Genomic DNA, 25,083 nt, shown 5'->3' on the forward strand with positions numbered 1-25,083 from the left:
TATGTTTAGTTTACAGTTTTTTATTTTAAATTCATTCAGGGGAAACAAGCTATCAGTTGAAGTATATCATGCAAAAACAAACTAAAATCATGAAGCAATGTACAATATGAAAACTGTAGAGATAAATATAATAGGGGGTGTTTGATCAAGCCAACAACAAATTCAAGGTTCGATGATAATCAGTAACAAATTCAACTCTGATGATTTTTAGCAAAGAAAAAAAATTAAACTTAGTGATTATTTAGCAAGACAGCAACAAATTCAAGATTCAATCATTAATAAATTAATTGATTACCAATTCAACATCATCTCAAAATACAGGAAGAAGGGAATCTGGGAAAGGGAGAACAGGGGAAGTGATGATGCATGGACTTACCAAGGGCGACTGGGTGACGAAGAGGACCCGACCCCAGAAGAGGACGAGCGACGAAGCAAGTGACGACCCTACGACGGTCCACGATCCACGGTGACTCGCGACGGTGAGTACTTGAAACCAGAAGACGATTAGCGACGACGATCCGACGAGTGCTTCTGTTATCAGCGAGGAGGAGCCCAAGGAAGGTCGCGAGAAGTTGAAATGCCGGCGATGACCTCAATTGCGAGACAAGAGAGGAGAGAGGGAGAGATCTTGCGTGCGATTCACGGTGAGACAGATGAGAGAGATCGAGCAGAGAGAGACAGAGAGAGAGGATATAAAGAGGAGAGAAGAAGATGAAGAATACTGAAACCTTCAGAGGCGTGAACGAGAGGGTTTCTGAACCCAGATGAAGAACAATTTTGGTTTTTTTTTTGTTTTTTTAATATGTTGAACCCACATGAAGAACAATTTTGGTTTCTTGTTTTTTTAATATGTTTAACCCAGATGAAGAACAATTTTGATTTTTTGTTTTTTAATATGTTTTTGTTTTGTTATTTCAATTATTTGAAACTATAAAATTAGGATTAATTGAATTCTAAAATTTGATTAATTTAAAAGGGTATTTTTGTCTAATCAAATAAAGGAAGGATGTTTAAGACTTTTTATAAAATTAAATAAATAATTTTTTTATTTTTATTTAATTAAAAGGGTATTTTAGTAAAAGTGATGATATAATATATATTTAAGAAAGAAAAAATTAAATGCTGACGTAAAAAATAAATTCCACATGTCTTATTGTTATTTGTCTATATTTTAAACGTATCGGTATGTATAAATTTATCATCGTACCGTAGCAAACACCAAAATTTAATGATTCAACTGTGATCAAATCAATATAATTTAAATTTAAAATAAAATTTTTTAAAATATAAGATATAATTTCTATATGTCTTAATTTAATAATTCAATGACAATTCAAAATTCCACTTTTCACTTAATAATTTGTCTATTTTTCATCATTGAAATTTTCTATTCAAAATTCAATTATTTAACATAAGAATGGTAATTTCTCTCACCAGGTTGAGCATATGCGAATATTTACCCGCTAGAAATAGATATAAGAGATTTTCTACAAAATTTCTCGCTGTGTGGGTACTTATATGATACCTGTATGTGTGAAATGACTAAAATGTCCTTTATATATATATATATATATATATTTTTTTTTGAGAAACCAAACCTCCCACACTCTCTTCCTTACTGCCATCACATAACACTCCACCCTCCCTTCACATTCAAACATTCTGTCACACACTCTCAACATCTCACCGGTCATCATTGTCGCACCCTCACTATGTCTTATCACCGCCCTCCTCCAATTGGTATTTCCTTGTCAGACTCCCAACTTTTATCGGCACCCTCACTCTTTCTGACAGCCACCCTCCTCTACCATCGTCCTCGCTATCTTAGGCAGAATCATTTCTGCCTGCAAAGTACTCATCACCGCCTCCAACTGCCTTGTCGTTGTTGCCTCCAATAGCATCCTTGCTGTTGATCCTCACTACCTCCAGCATCATCTTCGCCATTCATTGTTGTAAGAACCCGATTTTTCATAAGATGATTTTTCGATCCTTCTGTTATTAAAATTCGAGAAATCTGTGAATCACGGTTCACTTTGTTTTAACAAGATGTACCCATAATAATAATAATAATAATAATAATAATAATAATAATAATAATAATAATAATAATAATAATAATAATAATTCTCTACTAAAACATTTTTTATATAAGACAATAAGTATTTTTTTAATGATGACATTTAATTATCGGGTCCAAATTCAATTAGTAAGAAAATTTTACCGGTATTCTTTGGTCCATTTAACTTCAGAAAAATATTTTAGAGATCTTTTAGAGCTGAGATAACATATACTACAAGAATAAGGCCGATTAGCTACCACAAAAATAGTCGAAAAATTATCGTTAGTCTGATGCAAAATATAATTTGTAATGGATTAGCTACCACCTAACAGCCAATGCTTTCCTCGCTAATTACAAGTCGCAAATTAGTGAGACAAACACAACAGTCACTAATTCATTGGAAAGACTTTTAGCGACCAAATGGATAGTCACAAATCTATCGCTAAATTGTAAGCTAATTCCATAGAACAAATAGACTAAAAAGTAGTCGCTAATTAGCAACAAACTCTACTGCAGCAGACTCATTGCTAAATCAAAGCTAACTTCGTATACAAAATGGAATGCTTAGTTGACGCTAATTAGTGAGAATTTTTTTGAACCTAACTCATCGCAAGTTGTCTGCTAATATGATCGTAAATTTATCACATTTTGTAGCAAATCTATAATTAATCTTTGAAAATTCTTAATCAAATTTGTCTAAATTTTGTTGCTAAACCAAAGCTATTCTAAATGAAAAAACAAAGTTAGGTAATAGTCACTAATTTGCTAGGAAATAATATGTAGTCAATTAGTTGCAATACCATTGCCACTACAAGAAAATTAGCTTTTTACCACACTATTAAAGCATACCAAAAAGTGCAAAAAACCGTAACAATAACTTTTTGCCATGCTTTGAGCTATCAGCACATTTTTGAAAGTATCACATCCGCAAGTATGCCAGTTGTTCTATCGTTACGCTTTTGTTAATCTATTGGCATGGTTTATTTTTTCCACACTTTTATCTATTGGCACGCTTTTAAAGCGTGTTATATCCTTATCAAACTAAAAAAATTCTAGTATGTGCTTTTACATGTACTCTAATGCACTCCAAAAATAATAAAAAACATTGAAAAAATATGTAAATATGATTTAAAAAAATTAATCAATATAAATTAATATTACATTAGTAGAATTCAAACCAAATTAGCCATATTAATCTCTTATAGCCAAAGTAGCTATAAAATGCATCGAGATATAAAAATCAATTAAGATAGTTAAGTACAGTTGATTAACAATAATATGCTATATAAGTACAATTCATAACAATTAGGAGTCCTTAATAGAAATCATAATTCTTTATTGTTCATTCCAGAAGACCTACTTCTTAATCGTCTTGGTGGTGTAACCTCACTCTTTTCTACAATTTCTACAACAAAAGTATAATATGTAAACATAAAAAAAATAAGAAAAGAATGATATTGAATTATTAATCAAAGTAGTATCATATAATTCAGCTTACATTTTCTTGTAGATGAAGACCTGCTTGCTTGCTTTGGAACCTACATTTGAATAATGGGACTATGATCAAGGAATTACTCTATACCTCAACACTAAAGATTATATAATGCATATGCAGAAGACTAAAAAAAGGATACTAAGATGAAGATATAATACAAAAGCATGTTAATAAAATTTTCAACATATAGTTATGATCATATCAGCTCTATTTGCATGGATCCTATTAACTTGCCTTGAACTCGTTGAACCAGAATGACAAAGTGCTTGCAACACGCATATGAAAATTTGCTTAAATATTCCAAAGTAAAAGATGTGTGAAAGAATTTTTATTTATGTATTATTATGTTCCAACTTCCAAGTATTTTCACGCAATGATACAATGAATCAACAACTAAGCACCAAGAGCTAACTCAATTTTGACTACAGGAACAATGTATATGTATTTACTCATGAATTTTATATTTCATGCATTTGATTTACTTAAAAAGAAAATTTTACAAAGTGAAAACATAATCATTTCTAACAATTGCTTGCAATATATTCACAATAAAGGGGAGTGAAATTACCCACAATAGAAATAAAAGAAAATTACCTGAATTTCAATAAGGAATGTTTGAAAGCCATCCATTATCACAGCAACAGCTACCCCTGTTAATATTTTCGAATCTAAATAAAGCTCACTGAAAAATATTTCACTCGTATTTAAAATAGCTTGAAGTCCTGAATGTGACATCTCAAAAACTCAAAGATGAAAACAAAGATCAAACATAAATTTTTTGATTCATCATCGTGACAATAGAATAAAGAAAATAATGCCAAAACCAAATAAGTGGATGAAATTGGCATGATTACACAAAAAGATACTACTTTTCTGTATGGTTAAAGAGAGACAAATAAGGTGCATATAAAGACACTACCAGAAACGTACCAAAATAAACTAAAGAAGGAACAAAGAAGTTAATGCCAAGACATTTATTCATAACATTAAGTGTTGCAACTTGCAAATAGATATTTATTGAAGTTGTTGGTACTTAGATATAAATAAAGTCAGGAAAGATATGGTAGATCCACAACATAATTATGGTGGTGTACCTCATCAATGGATCCAAATCAACTTTTTACAACTCAAAACATGCGATGGGTGGAGTACTTCTCACCCTTGAGGATTACAATGAGTAGTTAACGTAGAGAAAATGAAGTGACTTTAGCAAGGTAACCATTCCATAAGTAACATGCAAAAAATGCATTAGGCAGTAAAACAAAAAAATGTGATTTTAGCTAAAAAATATACTCTCAAAATAATTTTCCAAAGTGATTAAAGGAATAGGATGAACCATGTCTTGCACCTGAATAATAACTTAGAATCTAAGTAAAAATATATAGTCAAAGTCTCAAAGAATAGATGCGAATTAAAATTTGTCAACTATACAACGAAAAAAATCAAGGTACCAACTTCCATATATAGAACAATATTTACAATATGTTCCAAGACACGAGATCCGACTATGTCTCCAGATTTAGTCACATGCTCAATCTAAAATATAGAACAAAAAAGCAAATTTGTAATGGTTAAGCCAACAATTCACAGGCCACTTAAACAGGAAAGGTACATTGCATAAGTTTGATGAATATATGCTTGCTCACCAAAAGAACGGGGACGTTTGTTGTCTTTGCAAATTATAGCAAAGCTGAAGTGTAGCTTTTCACTTGTCATATACCTATATGACATGTCATAACACCTATATGACATGTCATATATCATGGAACCGACATGTCATTTCACCGTATAAAAAGATATAGCTAATGCACATTTGACAGTTTTGGTAATATAGATTAAATGAATCATGATTAGGGATGATATGGTGTGAATGATAAAGTAGGTCATTTATCTCAGAAACAAAATGAATAAATCAAAGAATTTCAAGCAACAAAAAATTTACGAATCATACCACAGATGTTAATATTTTCAGTAAGATTCAAGTTAACAAGAAAATTTAGCAAGATAGATTCCCAACATGCATAATCTCTCTAGGAAATTCCATTATTTCATTCAAATATATAGTTCGTATTGAATCAATAACCAGAGCCCGAGGAGAGAGATACTGAACTTTTTTCAATATATTCTGACACAATATAATAGTAAACAATAAATAATTTGTAATAAATAATTGCTTAATTCAATTAGTAATAAATAATTAGTTTCAAATAGTATACTAGTGTGTGAATGTTTAATTTTTTGAACTACTATTAAATAAGTGAATTTGATACTGTCTATACATTACAATGAACTACTAAATTCATTGCTCATAAATATATAGTGGCCAAATATATAGTATAGTTACTGATGGAGACATTTTTAAATTTCCAGCAAAAAAAAATTAGTAGTTTGTTACAAGGTCACAAAGCACATAACCAAAGATATTAAGTATAGGGATGTCAATGGGGTAGGACAGGGGCGGGGGATGCCTCCCTACTCCCCATCCCACCCCCAGATTTGCTCTCCATCTCCATTTCTATTCTCCAAGGGGACCCTATTTTCCATCTATCAGATAATTCTAACTAATTATTAATTTTCAAATGAATAGAGCCGTAAGTTTCCATCCTATACAAAAACAGCAAGATTTTATACAAAAAGTCTAAACGACAAGATGCTGACTTCTTTTAAAATGATGCAGTGGGGGGACACAATAGCCAGCCAGAGGATAGAGCAGTGGATAAGGTGGGAGATGCGGCAACAGAGAGAAAAATAGACACAACGACAGAGTTACGGAAAGGGATGCCGTAAATAGAGAGCACGACACGATGAAGGTGATGGTACCATGAGGTGTGACGATACGGTGAGAAGGGAGAGTGGCTGCAGAGAAGTTGGATTGAGTATGGACAGCGTTAGGGATCTCTAAATTAGAGAAGGGTTATGCAAATGAGGATTAGGAGTTTTGGGTTTCTATATATGTGTGTGTGTGTGTGTGTGTGTGTGTGTGTGTGTGTGTGTGTGTGTGTATGTGTGTATGTATGTGTGTGTGTGTGTGAAATGACTAAAAAATATATATGAGAAATAAACTATTAAGGACAATTCAGTAAATTTATGAATTTCAGAAATTAGCGGGGATGGGGCGGGGATCCTCGCTCGGGTCCCCACGCCTGTCTCGGGAGAATTTTGTCTCCCATCACCATTTCCGCTGGAAAAATTCTCCATAGTTGAATCTCCATCTGGGGCCGTCCCTGCAGGAATCCCCGCGTCTCGGGGAGTTTTGTCATCCCTATTTAAGTAAATGAACACAAAGATATTTTGCCATTAAGATTAACATCAAACAAAAAAAACTATCACGTCTCATGCAAACATAACTAAAGTTCAGAGTGTAACACAACACACAATTGGAGAGAAGAAAAACCAGAACCAGTGGTACACAAAATCAATTATAGGAAGAGAAATTGATAGATTTGATTAAGGGATACCTTTCTCAAGGGAAATACCAGCCCTAGCCTTGGGTGTGTAGATGATTTTTGATGAAAAATTGGAGTTGAGATGCTTTAACAAAAATATTTTCCCACCAAAAAAATATTCATATCCTATTTTTCACAACCAAAAACTTCATAAATTAGGAGAAAAAGAAAAGAAAAGCGCAACTAACATTGTACAACTATTCGTAATTATAACCCTTATCCATCCAATTTCCAAAATCTCCTAAAAATGAACTAAAAAAGTTTTAGTTTTTAACACAGCCGTTGTGACCTATCGCCGAATATACCTCTTAGTTTCTTACTTATTTAACTACCAAACCAACTTCTTGCTTCTTCCTCTTCAAGTACCATGTTTTCTTCATCTGTCTTTGTTCTCTTTTTTTATCCTCTTCCATGGTTAGATCTAAGCTTTTTTCCTGATACTCTCTGTCACAAAAGACTCAGCAACACTTTAATACTTGACTACACTCTCTTATGGAATCATAAACCTTTTTTATAATCAGAAAATTTACAAGGAGTGCCTTGTTGTGTTTGGTAAGGTAAGGGTTTCGAGGAGTTAAGGAGTTGAGCACTTTACAAAAGAGAAAGTAAGCACAGCGACAACGGGTTGCTAAGCCATGGAGAAAATGACGATGAGTGAGGGTTAGTGCGAGAAAGGGGTAAGCGCCATTGAGGCAGAGGAGAGGTTGTGACGATTAAGGGTTATGATAAGGTGAGGGCAAAAAATAAGGAAGACGAGAGAGAGAGAGAGAGAGAGAGAGAGAGAGGCGCAAAAAATAGCAGGAGACTGAAAATTGAAGAATAAACTGACTCAGAAATTATTTTAGGCAGATTCTTTGGTGTAGAATGGGAGACAATTCTACACCTCTAGAAATGCGCTGGAGAGATTGCCTGTGCGACAAGTGTCCAAGAAGGGGACAACTTCTGGTAGTTGAAAAGGGACATGTTTGAAGTCTCTCACGTGATGGCTTAGGTTACTTTAGGTTAGTTGGTTGTCAATGTTAGTAAGCTATAACTAATTAGTGTGGGTTAATTAACGGGCTTATACGTAGGTCTTATTCTGGTGCAGGGTGATGGTATCTATTTTTTTTATGTAGTTAAATATTTTTTAAACAATCAACCTAAATAATTTGTTATTTTGTTGGACGTTTGTATTTTTTTATATATGTTCGGGTCCTAGACCCAACTATTTTTGGACATTATTTTGTAGTGTTATGACCATGTTTTCAAATAATGATAAAAATATTGGGCTAAGGCCCCTATAACTTACCAAGAAAGTATGATAAGATAATTTTGATGTAACTTTGTGAAAGCTTGATTAGATAAAATGAGTTGATTTTATCTGTAAAATTTGATATTTTTTTAGTAAGTAGATACATTGATATGTTTTTGTTGTCAACAACTAATAATACTTTTAGAAAACAAAATAAAATAAAAATATAGAGATAAGATTTTGATTGATTTTTGTGCATATTTTTTAAACAATTATGTAAATATTTGTATAAAACTTTGAATCTAAGGTATAATGAATTTGTTGCGTTTTAATATATTTGAGGTTACTTTTGTCGAGGATAAAATTCTAGTGTATTTTCTTCTAGGAGAAAATTATTGAATTGGATTTCTGGAGATTTATCCGTTAAAAAAAATACTACTAATTTTTTTGTACTTATATATAGCTATGTTGAATATATTAGTTTCTTAGTATATAAATCATATTTAAGAGTCTAATTTAAATAATTAGTCGTTAAGACAAAGGAAATGAATGAAGTTGTAGTTGATAGTGTATTTTTGAAGGTGATTAAGTTGGAATTTCGAAAATTAGGATTTTGGTATTGGTTTCATATTTAGAGTTTAGAGATTAAGGTTTTGGGCTATGGCGTAGTATTCTGTTTTAAGTGATTTAGAATGAGGATGGATCATAAACTGTATAGTATGACACCTAAAAACAAAATTAGTAACCATAGACCAGTATGCATACCACTCAGTTATGAATTTATTTTAGAAAAATATCTTTATAATTCTATATGAAAATCAATATTTAATGCATAACTAGACTAATTGTCAATTATTAATGTGTTCATTCATTCTAATTATGTTATTTGTGAATCATTCTAAGGATAAAACACTCAAATAAACTAAATTCATGCCAAAATTACGCGAATCACCCAAAGCAAAAAACGTTACGTTGATGTTCTGAAGCATGTAATTATATAATTCGAGTTAGACAAATTCGATTTTCACATTTTGGGAGTCAATCGAATTAAGTTGAATCGATTTACATAAGAATGTTGTGTTAACCATAAATTGAATTGAGCGTAGGCAAATTAGGTAAACTCAGAATAAATCGAATTAGACATATTCGATTTACATAAATCAACAATAAAATGAAGTAAACCAATTCGATTTATAAAGATGGTAGCTATGGTAAATCGAATGTAACATTGTCGATTTAATATGTACGTAGCCACAAAAGGAAAAATAATTTATATTATAACAAAATTATAATAACAAAATCATAACTCTTTTTAGACAAAATAAATAAAAAAATTATAAGTAAAAATTATATGTTATAACTTCTTCACATAATAACAAAATTGATAATAACTAAAATATATTATCTTATGTGTTATTTATAATTTAATAAATAAAAATTTTTATTAAAAAAAAAGGTATTTAAAAATGATTAATTTTTATATGTTATTAATAATTTAATAAATAGATATTAATTTTTATCATGAAAAAGAGTACCAACATATATAAATGGATTTATATTAAATGAAAATTAAAATTAAAATATAATTATGTTATATTAGTAATTATGTTATATTAATAAATATAAATAATATATAGTCATTATGTACTTAACCAAGTAAATGTGCATATATGATTTGTTTTGTAGTCTTAATGTTAAGTTATATATTTTTAATTTTTTTAATATTTTATATGCACTAGACATATTAGGTAGCCAAAGTGTTTAGTTGCATGCAATATCTTCCCAAATTTTTAAGGTATTGCCATCATGAAGGCTTGTCTTTTTTCAAAAAAGCTTTTTATGACTCATTGGACCCCATGCGGAGTTTTCACATCAGCATTCAATATTTTTGTGTGAGATACTGAAGCTGGATTATATAGTCATTGGAGTGCCTAGGTTTGCTATTGAACATTCATAAGAGAATTCACTTCACAAAGTGAGCGAGAATGGATGGTGGCCAATATCAATACTACGCGGTGAGGAAGGGGCGTGTTCCTGGCATATACGGCACGTGGTAAGAGTGCAAGTGTCAGGTTACCGGGTTTAAGAACAATGACTATAAGGATTTCAAAGACTTAGATGAGGCAAAGGCGTGGCTTGATGGCGTTCCAATACCACAAGATTTTGGGGGGAGCCTCAGCAGCTTGCTATCGAGGCGGGAGAGCAACATCAACAGGGAAGGCTTGGGCAAGACCTTCCGCATCCGATTCAACCTCTGGTGTATGGAAGCCCGCCGTCCCATGAAATTGAAGACACCCGTGGGAGCTTGTCAACTAGCCTTGATGTTCGCAATGGCAACGGCAACTCATATGCCGTAGGAGGTGTGTCAATAATTGATTTAGAAAGCTTTTATTAGCTTTTAGAGTAGGATTGATTTGAGGGGCTAAGAAAGTGAATTTGGTTTTCTGATGCAGGTGGTGTAGTTGGCCGTCTGATGAAGGAGGGACCTTTCTTGCACGTGGAGGACATGGAGTTGTTGCTAATGCGTGCATGCTCATCCCTTGACGTCAGAGCTCCCATATTCGTATTCCAGGAGAACAAGTCTAGTGAGGAGGTTATTCGCTTTGCATTCACTGTGGTACTGCCTTATAACAGTAGGGGTCTGGAGCTCGTTGCACACAAACCCACTTTAGCAGATGTGCGAGTGGCTTGTCAAGAAGTCTCGTTTGCAATGTTGGAGAAAATGGTTGCGGTAACTGGATGTATGGTGGGTGAAATTGTGAACAATACTTTTTCACAACTCTCATAATCCCCGGTAATGGCTCCAAAAATGTGGTAGCTCAATACCATGGCATTACACAACTTCGCACAACTAACCAGCAAGTGCACTGGGTCGTCCAAGTAATAAACCTTACGCGAGTAAGGGTCGATCCCACGGAGATTGTTAGTATTGAAGCAAGCTATGGTCATCTTGTAAATCTTAGTCAGGCAAACTCAAATGGTAATGATGATGAACGAAAATAACACAAAGGTAAAGATAGAGATACTTATGTAATTCATTGGTAGGAACTTCAGATAAGCGCATGAAGATACCTTCCCTTCCGTCTCTCTGCTTTCCTACTGTCTTCATCCAATCCTTCCTACTCCTTTCCATGGCAAGCTCGTGTAGGGTTTCACTGTTGTCAGCAGCTACCTCCCATCCTCGCAGTGAAAACTAATGCTCAATACTCTGTCACAGTACGGCTAATCACCGGTTCGGTTCCCTCCCCTACCGGAATAGAATCACTCTTTTGCGTCTGTCACTAACGCCCAGTAGGTTACAGGTTTGAAGCACGTCACAGTCATTCAATCATTGAATCCTACTCAGAATACCACAGACAAGGTTAGACCTTCCGGATTCTCTTGAATGCCGCCATCAGGTCCTGCCTATACCACGAAGACTCTGATCTCACGGAATGGTTGGCTCGTTTGTCAGGCGAGCACTCGGTTGTCAGGCGATCAACCATGCATCGTGCAATCAGGAATCCAAGAGATATTCACCAAGCCTCAAATGCTTGTAGAACAAGAGTGGTTGTCAGTCACTTTGTTCATGGGTGAGAATGGTGATGGGCGTCAATCATCACCTCCATCAAGTTGAAGAACAAGTGATATCTTGGAATAAGAACAAGCGGAATTGAATGGAAGAACAATAGTAATTGCATTAATACTCGAGGTACAGCAGAGCTCCACACCTTAATCTATGGTGTGTAGAAACTCCACCGTTGAAAATACATAAGCATAAGGTCTAGGCATGGCCGAATGGCCAGCCTCCCAATGATCTAAGAACTAAAATGTCCAAAGATGATCAAAGAATCAAAAGATAATCCAAAGATCCAAAGATTGAAAGATGCTAGTAAAAGGTCCTACTTATAAGAAACTAGTAGCCTAAGGTGTACAGAAATGAGTAAATGACATAAAAATCCACTTCCGGGCCCACTTGGTGTGTGCTTGGGCTGAGCAATGAAGCAAATTTCGTGCAGAGACTCTTCTTGGAGTTAAACGCCAGTTTTGGTGCCAGTTTGGGCGTTTAACTCCCATTTGGGTGCCAGTTCCAGCGTTTAACGCTGGGATTTCTTGAGGTGACTTTGAACGCCGGTTTGGGCCATCAAATCTTGGGCAAAGTATGGACTATCATATATTTCTGGAAAGCCCAGGATGTCTACTTTCCAACGCCGTTGAGAGCGCGCCAATTGGGCTTCTGTAGCTCCAGAAAATCCACTTCGAGTGCAGGGAGGTCAGAATCCAACAGCATCTGCAGTCCTTTTTGGTCTCTGAATCAGATTTTTGCTCAGGTCCCTCAATTTCAGCCAGAAAATACCTGAAATCACAGAAAAACACACAAACTCATAGTAAAGTCCAGAAAAGTGAATTTTACCTAAAAACTAATAAAAATATACTAAAAACTAACTATATCATATCAAAAACGTACTAAAAACAATGCCAAAAAGTATACAAATTATCCGCTCATCACAACACCAAACTTAAATTGTTGCTTGTCCTCAAGCAACTGAAAATCAAATAAGATAAAAAGAAGAGAATATGCAATGAATTCCAAAAACATCTGTGAAGATCAGTATTAATTAGATGAGCGGGGTTTTTAACTTTTTGCCTCTGAACAGTTTTGGCATCTCAATCTATCCCTTGAAATTCAGAATGGTTGGCTTCTTTAGGAACTCAGAGTCCAGATAGTGTTAATGATTCTCTTAGTAAAGTATGATGATTCTTGAACATAGCTACTTATTGAGTCTTGGCTGTGGCCCAAAGCATTCTGTCTTCCAGTATTACCACCGGATACATACATGCCACAGACACATAATTGGGTGAACCTTTTCAGATTGTGACTCAGCTTTGCTAAAGTCCCCAATTAGAGGTGTCCAGGGTTCTTAAGCACACTCTTATTGCCTTGGATCACAACTCTTATTTCTCTCTCTTTTTTTTTTTCGTTTTCTCTTTTTTTTCGGTTTTTTTTTTTTGAAATGCTTTTTCTTGCTTCAAGAATCATTTTTATGATTTTTCAGATCCTCAGTAACATGTCTCCTTTTTCATCATTCTTTCAAGAGCCAACATTCATGAACCACAAATTCAAGATACATATGCACTGTTTAAGCATACATTCAGAGAACAAAAATATTGCCACCACATCAAAATAATTAAATTGTTATAAAATTCAAAATTCATGCAATTCTTCCTTTTCAATTAAGCACATTTTTATTCAAGAAAGGTGATGGATTCATAGGACATTCATAACTTTAAGGCATAGACACTAAGACACTAATGATCACAAGACACAAACATGGATAAACATAAGCACTAAAAATTCGAAAAAATAGAAGAAGAAAGAACAAGGAAATCAAAGAACGGGTCCACCTTAGTGATGGCGGCTCTTTCTTGCTCTTGAAGATCCTATGGAGTGCTTGAGCTCCTCAATGTCTCTTCCTTGTCTTTGTTGCTCCTCCCTCATGATTCTTTGATCTTCTCTAATCTCATGAAGGATGATGGAGTGTTCTTGGTGCTCCACCCTTTTCTTGGTGATGGGCTTGTCCTCATCAATGGGGATGTCTCCCTCTATGTCAACTCCCACTGAGTAACAGAGGTGACAAATGAGATGAGGAAAGGCTAACCTTGCCAAGGTGGAGGTCTTATCCGCCACCTTATAGAGTTCTTGGGCTATAACCTCATGAACCTCTATTTCTTCTCCAATCATGATGCTATGGATCATGATGGCCCGGTCTATGGTAACTTCGGACCGGTTGCTAGTGGGGATGATTGAGCGTTATATGAACTCTAACCACCCTCTAGCCACGGGCTTGAGGTCATGCCTTCTCAATTGGACCGGCTTTCCTCTTGAATCTTGCTTCCATTGTGCGCCCTCTTCACATATAACTGTGAGGACTTGGTCCAACCTTTGATCAAAGTTGACCCTTCTAGTGTAAGGATGCTCATCTCCTTGCATCAGAGGCAAGTTGAACGCCACCCTCACACTCTCCGGACTAAAATCCAAGTATTTCCCCCGAACCATAGTAAGATAATTCTTTGGATTCGGGTTCACACTTTGGTCATGGTTCTTGGTGATCCATGCATTGGCATAGAACTCTTGAACCATCAAGATTCCGACTTGTTGAATGGGGTTGGTAAGAACTTCCCAACCTCTTCTTCGGATCTCATGTCGGATCTCCGGATATTCACCCTTTTTGAGTGAAAAGGGGACCTCGGGGATCACCTTCTTCAAGGCCACAACTTCGTAGAAGTGATCTTGATGCACCCTTGAGAGGAATCTATCCATCTCCCATGACTCGGAGGTGGAAGCTTTTGCCTTCCCTTTCCTCTTTCTAGAGGTTTCTCCGGCCTTGGATGCCATAATGGTTATGGAAAAACGAAAAAGTAACGCTTTTACCACACCAAACTTAAAATGTTTTCCCGTCCTCGAGCAAAAGAAGAAAGAAGAGAGTAGAAGAAGAAGAAATGAGGAAGAGGGAGATGGTGGTGTGTTCGGCCAAAGAGGGGGAGAAGTGGTGTTTAGGTTGTGTGAAAATGAAGGGTTGAAGAAGGGTATATATAGGAAAGAGGGGGTGAATGGTTCGGCCATTATGGGTGGGTTTGGGAGGGAAAGTGGTTTGAATTTGAAGGGTGAGGTTGGTGGGGATTTATGAAGGGTGGATGTGAGTGGTGAAGAGAAAGATGGGATTTGATAGGTGAAGGGTTTTTGGGGAAGAGGTGTTGAGGTGATTGGTGAATGGGGGAAGAAGAGAGAGTGATGGTAGGGTCCTGTGGGGTCCACAGATCCTGTAGTGTCAAGGAAAAGGCATCCTTGCACCAAATGGCATCAAAATCTACGTTTTGAGCCATTTCTGGCGTTAAACGCCGGGCTGGTGCCCATTCCTGGCGTTTAACGCCAGGTTCTTGCCCTTTACTGGCGTTTAACGCCAGTCTGGTGCCCCTTTCTGGCGTTAAACGCCCAGAAGGGTGCCAGACTGGGCGTTAAACGCCCAACTGCTAGGCTGACTGGCGTTTAAACGCCAGCAGCATCCTCCTCCAGGGTGTGCTGTTTTTCTTCCTATTTTTTTTTTGTTTCTGCTTTTTTCATTGTTTTTGTGACTTCTTATGATCATCAACCTACAAAAAAAAAAGATAAAATAACAAAAGAAAATAATTAATTATAAAACATTGGGTTGCCTCCCAACAAGCGCTTCTTTAATGTCATTAGCTTGACAGAGGACTCTCATGGAGCCTCAGAAATGCTTAGAGCCATGTTGGAACCTCCCAACACCAAACTTAGAGTTTGAATGTGGGGGTTCAACACCAAACTTAGAGTTTGGTTGTGGCCTCCCAACATCAAACTTAGAGTTTGACTGTGGGGGCTCTTTTTGGCTCTGTTTTGAGAGAAGCTCTTCATGCTTCCTCTCCATGATGACAGAGGGATACCCTTGGGCCTTAAACACCAAGGATTCTTCATTCACTTGAATGATCAACTCTCCTCTATCAACATCAATCACAGCCTTTGCTGTGGCTAGGAAGGGTCTGCCAAGGATGATGGATTCATCCATGCACTTCCCAGTCTCTAGGACTATGAAATCAGTAGGGATGTAATGGTCTTCAACCTTGACTAGAACATCCTCTACAAGTCCATAAGCTTGTTTTCTTGAGTTGTCTGCCATCTCTAGTGAGATTTTTGCAGCTTGTACTTCATAGATCCCTAATTTCTCCATTACAGAGAGGGGCATGAGGTTTACACTTGATCCTAAGTCACACAAGGCCTTCTTGAAGGTCATGGTGCCTATGGTACAAGGTATAGAAAACTTCCCAGGATCCTGCTTCTTTTGAGGCAATTGCTGCCTAGACAAGTTATCCAGTTCTTTGGTGAGCAAAGGGGGTTCATCCTCCCAAGTCTCATTTCCAAATAACTTGTCATTTAGCTTCATGATTGCTCCAAGGTATTTAGCAACTTGCTCTTCAGTGACATACTCATCCTCTTCAGAGGAAGAATACTCATCAGAGCTCATGAATGGCAGAAGTAAGTCCAATGGAATCTCTATGGTCTCAGTTTGAGCCTCAGATTCCCATGGTTCCTCATTGGGGAACTCATTGGAGGTCAGTGGACGTCCATTGAGGTCTTCCTCAGTGGCGTTCACTGCCTCTTCTTCCTCCCAGAATTCGGCCATATTGATGGCCTTGCACTCTCCTTTTGGATTTTCTTCTGTATTGCTTGGGAGAGTACTAGGAGGGAGTTCAGTAATTTTCTTGCTCAGCTGACCCACTTGTCCTTCCAAATTTCTGATGGAAGACCTTGTTTCAGTCATGAAACTTTGAGTGGTTTTGATCAGATCAGAGACCATGGTTGCTAAGTCAGAGTTATTCTGCTTAGAACTCTCTGTCTGTTGCTGAGAAGATGATGGAAAAGGCTTGCTATTGCTAAACCTGTTTCTTCCACCATTATTGTTATTGAAACCTTGTTGGGGTCTCTGTTGATCCTTCCATGAAAGATTTGGATGATTCCTCCATGAAGGATTGTAGGTGTTTCCATAGGGTTCTCCCATGTAATTCACCTCTTCTAGTGAAGGGTTCTCAGGATCATAAGCTTCTTCCTCAGATGAAGCTTCCTTAGTACTGCTTGGTGCATTTTGCATTCCAGACAGACTTTGAGAAATCATATTGACTTGTTGAGTCAATATTTTGTTCTGAGCCAATATGGCATTCAGAGTGTCAATCTCAAGAACTCCTTTCTTCTGACTAGTCCCATTGTTCACAGGATTTCTTTCAGAAGTGTACATGAATTGGTTATTTGCAACCATTTCAATCAGTTCTTGTGCTTCAGTAGGCGTCTTCTTCAGATGAAGAGATCCTCCAGAAGAGCTATCCAAGGACATCTTGGACAGTTCAGAGAGACCATCATAGAAAATACCTATGATGCTCCATTCAGAAAGCATATCAGTGGGACACTTTCTGATCAATTGTTTGTATCTTTCCCAGGCTTCATAGAGGGATTCTCCTTCCTTCTGTCTAAAGGTTTGGACTTCCACTCTAAGCTTACTCAATTTTTGAGGTGGAAAGAACTTTGCCAAGAAGGCATTGACTAGCTTTTCCCAAGAGTCCAGGCTTTCTTTAGGTTGGGAATCCAACCATGTTCTAGCTCTGTCTCTTACAGCAAAAGGGAATAGCATCAGTATGTAGACCTCAGGGTCAACCCCATTAGTCTTGACTGTGTCACAGATTTGCAAGAACTCAGCTAAAAACTGATGAGGATCTTCCAGTGGAAGTCCATGGAACTTGCAATTCTGTTGCATTAGAGAAACTAATTGAGGCTTAAGCTCAAAGTTGTTTGCTCCAATGGCAGGGATAGAGATGCTTCTCCCATAGAAGTCGGGAGTAGGTGCAGTGAAGTCACCTAGCACCTTCCTTGCATTGTTGGCATTGTTGTTGTTTTCGGCTGCCATTTGTTCTTCTTCCTTGAAGAGTTCGTCCAGGTGCTCTAAAGAGAGTTGTGCTTTGGCTTCTCTTAGCTTTCTCTTCAAGGTCCTTTCAGGTTCAGGATCAGCCTCAACAAGAATGCCTTTGTCTTTGCTCCTGCTCATAAGAAAGAGAAGGGAACAAGAAAATGTGGAATCCTCTATGTCACAGTACAGAGATTCCTTTAGGTGTCAGAGGAAAAGATGAGTAGAAGACAGAAGTGGAAAATTCGAACTTAACAAAGGAGATGAAGTTCGAATTTTGCATTAAGGGATAGTGTTAGTCCATAAATAGAAGGATGTGAGAAGGGGGGAAGTGATTTTCGAAAATTAAGTAGAAAATTTGAAAACATGTTTGAAAAACAATACTTAATTTTCGAAAATGAAAATGGAAAAGAAATAAAGTGATTTTTGAAAAAGATTTTGAAATTAGAAATCAAAAAGATTTGATTGAAAACTATTTTGAAAAAGATTTGATTGAGGAGATATGATTTGAAAACAATTTTAAAAGATATGTTTTGAAAACAATTTGAAAGGATATGATTTTAAAATTAATGACTTGCCTAACAAGAAAAGATATGATTCAAACATAAAACCTTTCTCAACAGAAAAGGCAACATACTTGAAATGTTGAATCAAATCATTAATTGATAGTAAGTATCTTAAAAATGGAAAGAAATTGATTTTGAAAGAGATTTGATTGAAAATTTGATTTGAAAAAGATTTGATTTTGAAAAGATTTTGAAAACCTAGAAAAAATTTGATTTGAAAAAAAAAATCTTCCTCCCTTGGCCATCCTGGCGTTAAACGCCCAGAATGGTATACATTCTGGCGTTTAACGCCCAAAACCATACCCTTTTGGGCGTTAAACGCCCAACCAGGTACCCTGGCTGGCGTTTAAACGCCAGTCTGTCCTTCTTCACTGGGCGTTTTGAACGCCCAGCTTTTTCTGTGCAATTCCTCTGCTGTATGTTCTGAATCTTCAATTCTTTGTATTATTGACTTGAAAAGACACAAATTAAAAATATTTTTGGATTTTTGATAATAAGGAAAAATCAAAATGCAACTAAAATCAATTAACAATGCATGCAAGACACCAAACTTAGCAGTTTGTATACTACTGACACTAACAAAATGAAAATGCATATGAGACACACAAAACAATCAAGTCAATAGAATTCAAAGATCAGAGCAAGTAAATCATCAAGAACATCTTGAAGATCACTAAGACATATGAATGCATGCAATTGACACCAAACTTAAGATGAGACACTAAACTCAAACAAGAAATATTTTTGGATTTTATAAAATTTTGTAAAATTTTTTTGTGTTTTTCGAAAATTAAGTGGAAAAAGGTATCAAAATTCTTAATGAGAACTCCAGGAATCAGTGCAATGCTAGTCTAAGACTCCGGTCCAGGAATTAGACATGGCTTCACAGCCAGCCAAGCTTTCAAAGAAAGCTTCGGTCCAAAACACTAGACATGGCCAGAGGCCAGCCAAGCCTTAGCAGATCACTGCTCCAAAAGCAAGATTGATGAAAAATCAACAAGCTCTTGTGGTGATGAGTTGAAACCTCGGTCCAATCAGATTAGACATGGCTTCTCAGCCAGCCAGATTTCAACAAATCATCATGAAACTCTAGAATTCATCTTCAAGAATTTCGAAAAAAATAAATACCTAATCTAAGCAACAAGATGAACCGTCAGTTGTCCAGCCTAAACAATCCCGGGCAATAACACCAAAACTTGATGTTGCTGCCGGATCTTGGCACTGATGTTACCGAAAGCTTGCTCAAAACTAGAACAATCCCCGGCAACGGCGCCAAAAACTTGGTGCTGTTGCCGGCTTTTGGCATTGATGTTACCGGACAAAAGGCTTGCTCAAAACTAGAACAATCCCCGGCAACGGCGCCAAAAACTTGGTGGGCGAAATTGTGAACAATACTTTTTCACAACTCTCATAATCCCCGGTAATGGCTCCAAAAACGTGGTAGCTCAATACCATGGCATTACACAACTTCGCACAACTAACCAGCAAGTGCACTGGGTCGTCCAAGTAATAAACCTTACGCGAGTAAGGGTCGATCCCACGGAGATTGTTAGTATTGAAGCAAGCTATGGTCATCTTGTAAATCTTAGTCAGGCAAACTCAAATGGTAATGATGATGAACGAAAATAACACAAAGGTAAAGATAGAGATACTTATGTAATTCATTGGTAGGAACTTCAGATAAGCGCATGAAGATACCTTCCCTTCCGTCTCTCTGCTTTCCTACTGTCTTCATCCAATCCTTCCTACTCCTTTCCATGGCAAGCTCGTGTAGGGTTTCACTGTTGTCAGCAGCTACCTCCCATCCTCGCAGTGAAAACTAATGCTCAATACTCTGTCACAGTACGGCTAATCACCGGTTCGGTTCCCTCCCCTACCGGAATAGAATCACTCTTTTGCGTCTGTCACTAACGCCCAGTAGGTTACAGGTTTGAAGCACGTCACAGTCATTCAATCATTGAATCCTACTCAGAATACCACAGACAAGGTTAGACCTTCCGGATTCTCTTGAATGCCGCCATCAGGTCCTGCCTATACCACGAAGACTCTGATCTCACGGAATGGTTGGCTCGTTTGTCAGGCGAGCACTCGGTTGTCAGGCGATCAACCATGCATCGTGCAATCAGGAATCCAAGAGATATTCACCAAGCCTCAAATGCTTGTAGAACAAGAGTGGTTGTCAGTCACTTTGTTCATGGGTGAGAATGGTGATGGGCGTCAATCATCACCTCCATCAAGTTGAAGAACAAGTGATATCTTGGAATAAGAACAAGCGGAATTGAATGGAAGAACAATAGTAATTGCATTAATACTCGAGGTACAGCAGAGCTCCACACCTTAATCTATGGTGTGTAGAAACTCCACCGTTGAAAATACATAAGCATAAGGTCTAGGCATGGCCGAATGGCCAGCCTCCCAATGATCTAAGAACTAAAATGTCCAAAGATGATCAAAGAATCAAAAGATAATCCAAAGATCCAAAGATTGAAAGATGCTAGTAAAAGGTCCTACTTATAAGAAACTAGTAGCCTAAGGTGTACAGAAATGAGTAAATGACATAAAAATCCACTTCCGGGCCCACTTGGTGTGTGCTTGGGCTGAGCAATGAAGCAAATTTCGTGCAGAGACTCTTCTTGGAGTTAAACGCCAGTTTTGGTGCCAGTTTGGGCGTTTAACTCCCATTTGGGTGCCAGTTCCAGCGTTTAACGCTGGGATTTCTTGAGGTGACTTTGAACGCCGGTTTGGGCCATCAAATCTTGGGCAAAGTATGGACTATCATATATTGCTGGAAAGCCCAGGATGTCTACTTTCCAACGCCGTTGAGAGCGCGCCAATTGGGCTTCTGTAGCTCCAGAAAATCCACTTCGAGTGCAGGGAGGTCAGAATCCAACAGCATCTGCAGTCCTTTTTGGTCTCTGAATCAGATTTTTGCTCAGGTCCCTCAATTTCAGCCAGAAAATACCTGAAATCACAGAAAAACACACAAACTCATAGTAAAGTCCAGAAAAGTGAATTTTACCTAAAAACTAATAAAAATATACTAAAAACTAACTATATCATATCAAAAACGTACTAAAAACAATGCCAAAAAGTATACAAATTATCCGCTCATCAATGTAGCACATGTGACTACAACTACCGCACAATTGCTCGCATGGAGGAACGTTGGAGAGAGACTCGGGATGCAAGTCTAGCTTCCATGGCACAACGGATTCGTCTTCTAGAGGAGCAAAATGCTGATCTTTAGCGTCAAGTTGAGATGATAAACGAAATGCTGGAAGAGTAGTGGTGCAGTTTACGATTTAGTTTTGGGTTTGAGGTATGTGTGCTGAGGACAGTGGCTGTTGAAGGTTTAGGGTTTTACTTTAGTTGAATATGTTGTTACTTTAGGATAAGTTATGGTAAGTTTTGGTAGCTAACATTTCTGGCATTGGTCTGAGTATCTCTGCTGGAGCGGTAGGCATTCATGTGGAAGTTGAATGTAACATATATATATATATATATATTCTGGTTATGATGAATATGGCGTATGGTTAAGACAATGAAGGTTTGGTTTCCATGTCTGGATCAGTATTTGAATATGTATTTAAACACTAACAATCTGGTTTTGTTGCTAATTTTCGGGTGTTGGACTCTTGATTTTTTTGTTTCTTCCTGTTGATGTCACCGACAAGCGCCAAGGTGGTACATTGTCATTTAGTTGGAACATAGATGGAAGAACCAAAGTAGTTGTAAATAATGCTTAAATATTTAATGGATAAGAATACTCAATATTTTGGTTTTAAAAAAACCCAATGCTATTGATTAATAGTTATTTTAAAATTAAATACGTGATTCGTTGACCATGTTAACAAAAGAGGTGGTGATTAGTGTATTTTATCCGTGAATCTATGGACAAAGGATTTGGGGAAGAAGAAGCCATTGCCCTAAAAAATATAAATTTGTAATTTGCTTTTGAAAAATAAATATTTAACTTAAGCTTTTGCAGCCATCAATCATGTCGAATCAATCTATTAAGTAGGAGGACAATAGTAGTTGGAGGGTTTAGGATGAGTGGTTCGATGACCACCTCGTGATTCGTAGCAAAGCTTGCAACGAAAGATTACCATCACGAGAAGGGAGAAATTTTGTTGGGCCTCAATGGTTGGGCCTTTGGTTGTATTTCATTCTCTTTGTGCAAAGCAGGGCCTATCCAAGTGAGAGAAAAGAATTGACACCTCGGTTAATAAAATTATTGGTCTTATTGACTGGTAGTAGGAACACCTCAGTAATCGTCCTAAGTTCCATTTAGCTCATAAAGTTGGATTTGTGAGGGATGAATATGGGTGATCCAAAGAATGGATTGGGGAAGCTCTTGGATCAACTAAAGTTCCTCCGAACTTTGCATCAGTGGAGGCATCCATGTTAGATGAGATTGTGAGGTATTTGCTTATTTTTGATGTCAATATATGCATACCCATGTGAACGGTTCATGTTTGAAGGTACTTAGTCAATTGTTATTTGCATTAACAGGGAGAAGAAGAATGCACACGAAGAGGATGAATCTGCTCCGGAGGATAGGATCATGGCTGTGTTCAATAAGATACATGAGGTTAGTATGGTGATGTTATTAATGGTACTAGTGTTGCAAGTTTCCATTTGGGTTATCCTTGTCTACATTATATGTTTTTCTATTGTAGCTGTTGATGGACAATGATCGAGCTGTGTGGGAAGTCGTCGAGTCTCAGGGAAAGCAGATAAAAGGATTGTTGGAGCTTGCGGCAGAGAAATGCAAAGTAATTGCCATCTTGTGGAAAGACTACATCGCGAGGCACAAAGGAGAAGCTATGGTTGCTGATGTTCACATGAAGAAGACACGTGTCATGGTTGGTTCAAGTCGTCAAAGGGGTAATGTAACTAATGCAAGTTGCAGCAAACACAGGACGACAAAGAAAGTTGATCTGCCAACACGAGAGGTGGAAGCTGTTATTAGAAATGTTGAAGCCATTTTACGTAACACCAGAGGATAGGCGGAAGACCTTGTGAGGTCAAGTAAGTGTTCAGCAGAAGGAACGGAAGATGCCAGAATGTCCAAAGTTATTTCCAAGAAAGGGACATCAAGACAACCTTTGAAGGTGGTTAAGGTATGTTTTGTTTTCTTGGGACCGTTGGTAGTGAGCTTTTGTTAATATTTAGTGGTTATAAGGTTCTTATGGTGCTAGTTATTTTCTGTTGTGGCAATTTTGTACAGCGAAAACTTGATTACTGGTTAGTAGATGCTGTTGTGGGTGGTATAGGCTCAAACCACAGGGAATAAGAAGTCCCGAAGTCACCTGCATATGTTGACGTCGTGGCACCAGCTTTCGTGGAGCTATCTACCCTGCCACTGTGCTTAGACCTTTCCTTCCATCCACCTGCCGGAATGAACTTGTCGTCGTTGGAGTTGGTGGTCGAGGCTTATATCTTCGTGCCTAACCTAGATATGAAGTAAGTTTTACTATGAAAATGAGAGCTGCAATGTTGCGCTTGAAAAGTTTTTTTCCAACCTTGTTCAACATTTTTTGTTAACTCTTCAGCTTGGTGAAAAAGGACGATCCTTCGACGTGAAAATTGGCTCCTCTCAGAACTTTCCCTGTGGCTTTACCTTTTTTGGACCTGGCTGTAGGCCACAGAACTGACCTGGCCCAACCAAAACTGACATAACCTGACACACACAAAGACCCACCCACCCTAACATACCAATCATCTTTTCCTCGTTCTCTATCACTAGAGATCTCTGTTGTTACCAAAGCTTCACTTCAAGAAACCTGACTTTTGTTGCATGGAGCAGAGGCCAAGTGCCTCATCCTCGACCGTGGACTCCACCAAAATTCACAGATGTTACCTGTTGAAGCCTGTCCATGCCGCACCGTGTTGAATATTATTTGTATTGTGGTTTTCATTGACGTCCTAACATTTCTTCCACTATACACTATGATATAGAAGACCCAATATGCATTATGCACTATGAGCAAACGATCATGACCATCTGTGGCTTTATCTTTCAAAGCTTTTCCTTTGGCGCTGTTTTTGGTTTCAAGGTGTTGCCCATTATGATTTTTGCGTGTTTTGTTAATTTTTTTTGCTTTATCAATGGGGGTTCCAGTTTTTGTACCAAATTTTCTCCTTTTTTTTTGTTAGGCTTTATTTTTCTTTTTGCTGATATTTTGTTTGGGCCTCAAACCCTTCTCATCCACAAGTTCACAAGCCTGAAGGATTTTTACCCTAATATTTCAATCACATTTTAACACCTATTTCTATCTTCTAACTCTAAAAAATAGCCACACAAATAGTTTTCACAGAGAAGAAGTGATTGGAAAACACATGGTGATTGGGGGTAGAGTAGTGGAAGTGAGAGAGGATGACGCCGTGAGATGCTGGTGAGCACTGGCTACTGAAAAAAAGAGACCGTGGATGAGAGAAAGGGGATTTAATTTGTGATTTTTTTGGTTAAAAAATTGCATATGGTATTGTGTTCTAAATTATGCATGGTTTTTAAGCATTTTAATTGTGTTGCATATCGTTTAAGAGTTAAGTGATGCTATCTTCTTGCCCACATTAATGCATAATAATCTAATTAACTGATAAACAAATTGAAAGTATGAATGCATCTGGTTCCAAATTTTTTTGTCTAATTTTCCATAGGTTTTTTTATTTACTCCATCATGCTGTCGTCTTTGACGGTGCAGAGAGATATTGGTACCCAACGATCATTGTATTGGCGACAGGAAAGCATTCTGGACGCTTCGGCTAGGGAAGGAAGTCATTGACGATGTAAACTTCTCTTCAATCAAAATTTTATCGTGGCTTTTCACGCTATAA

General features: G+C 37.1%; 1 non-coding gene across 1 annotated transcript; it reads left to right on the forward strand.

Annotated features, from left to right (window-relative positions):
* The first annotated feature begins 17,167 nt into the window (after positions 1-17,167).
* Positions 17,168-17,275, forward strand: LOC112798742 (small nucleolar RNA R71). Its single transcript, XR_003200339.1, has one exon. It is a non-coding gene; the product is annotated as a small nucleolar RNA R71 (small nucleolar RNA).
* The last annotated feature ends 7,808 nt before the right edge of the window (positions 17,276-25,083 follow it).

The sequence above is a fragment of the Arachis hypogaea genome, chromosome 4 (assembly GCF_003086295.3).
Source record: "Arachis hypogaea cultivar Tifrunner chromosome 4, arahy.Tifrunner.gnm2.J5K5, whole genome shotgun sequence".
Classification (NCBI taxonomy): domain Eukaryota; kingdom Viridiplantae; phylum Streptophyta; class Magnoliopsida; order Fabales; family Fabaceae; genus Arachis; species Arachis hypogaea.